The sequence below is a fragment of the Hippocampus comes genome, unplaced genomic scaffold, assembly GCF_001891065.2.
Source record: "Hippocampus comes isolate QL1 unplaced genomic scaffold, H_comes_QL1_v1.1 scaffold429, whole genome shotgun sequence".
Taxonomy (NCBI): domain Eukaryota; kingdom Metazoa; phylum Chordata; class Actinopteri; order Syngnathiformes; family Syngnathidae; genus Hippocampus; species Hippocampus comes.
The window spans coordinates 108,936-110,546 of NW_017808402.1; the positions used below are offsets into that span (position 1 = coordinate 108,936).

The 1,611-nt window shown below is 47.6% G+C and overlaps 1 long non-coding RNA gene across 1 annotated transcript in view; it reads left to right on the forward strand.

Annotated features, from left to right (window-relative positions):
* The first annotated feature begins 6 nt into the window (after nucleotides 1-6).
* Nucleotides 7-1,611, forward strand: part of LOC109508267 (uncharacterized) — a 2,075-nt gene continuing 470 nt past the window's right edge. The window contains exon 1 of the long non-coding RNA XR_002166633.1: nucleotides 7-882. This is a non-coding gene — a long non-coding RNA (uncharacterized LOC109508267). The remainder of the gene's footprint in view (nucleotides 883-1,611) is intronic.

Genomic DNA, 1,611 nt, shown 5'->3' on the forward strand with positions numbered 1-1,611 from the left:
GAGGCCGCGCGGGGCGGGGCGGGCCGGGGGCACGACATACCTCCGCTTCTTTTCCAGGTGAGCCTTCGCTTCCATGACCTCCTTCGCCTCTTCCGCGCGGCCGCCACATCCGGATCCTCCTCCTCGCTCGTCACCCGGGAACCGGAAGCGGACCCGGGCTTCGCGGCCCAAAAGCACGCCGACGTGTCGAAAAGTTGAAGGGAGAACTGACGAGGTCATCAAATCCTCTCAATTCACATTGAATGAAATCAAGTCTTGCGTTGCACAAAAGGTGTTTTGATCTTGATGTGCTGGAATGTTCGTCCTCGCCAATAAAGTTTGAAACGCCCAATCATATCTAAGGACAACTGCCTGCCTTTGGGACGCGGGAGGAAACGGGAGTACCCGGAGAAAAGCCACGCAGGCACGGGGGGAGGACGAGCAAACTCCTTTCCATCTTTGTGTGTTCACTGGCAGAACTTCCTGTTTAGATTTTGAGTAAAATGTCCCTTCTTTTTACGTTTTATTCATGCCAATGTAATTTTTAAATATTTGTTTACGATATGACCCAATATTTATTCACAACACGTCTTTGCAAACAAATGTAAAAGTTTGTATTTGTTTTATTTTATTTCTCGAATCCAATCAGCGCGGTGGTGGGAGGGACTAAGTTGCCATGACAATGACGTCAGTGTTGGTGTCGAGTAACTATAAGGTCAAAATAAAGGCAAGTGAATGGAAGATGGTAGAGAGAGAGAGAGTGTGTGTGTTTGGTGGAGGGGGGGGGGGGGAAAACAACAGGTTGCCCTGAAGTGTACGTGACGTATCCCGAATGACTTTCAAAAATAACACCAGTCTCGGATAGACGTCGAGTCGGCGGAGTGAGGCTTCTTCCTCAGGCCGGTAAGGAGACGTCGGACAGCAGAATGTTGGGGTCACGGAGAAGCTAGCCGAAGCTCGCTATTTAGCCTAGCACAAGCTAACAGTTCGATTATGTAGCTTTAACCGGTCTTTTGCGGCAATAAAGTTACTTTGGACCGTTGGCCCGCTGCAAGGGGAGTCTTTCCGCGCGATGACGCCTTTAAACGGCGACTGGGCGTGCGTTGAAGTCATCTTTTTGGCCTGTTTGGGTTCTGCCTTTGACACTCGCTTTTTGGCCTTTGAACAAGTGTGACCCAGCTGTGTCCGTTTGGTGACATCACGGCACGGTCCTTTCCTCCTACGTCGCAAAATACTCGCCTTATGGCGTGCGAGAAATTTGTTTTCACGTACGTAAACACGCAAAGGTCACGCAGTCGCGGCTGCCAAGGTGACAGGCAAGCGCTTGCAGCGACGCCCGTGACGTCACACTAACTCGTTATTGAAAAAAAAGTCCAATCGTCATGAACATTAATGTTGGTAAATTTCATAAGGATCATGTGAAATCACAAGCTTTCATATATATATATTATATAAACTTTATTCTTGTAATTTTACAACTTTTCCCCGTAATTACACCGAGCTTATTAACTTAATCTATATACATATTTTTCCACATTGCCACTTTTTTTGGGTAAATTGTATTTATTCTTGTAACATTCTGACTCTGCTGTTATAGGACGAATGTAACTTTCAGTGTCCCCCCCCCCCCCC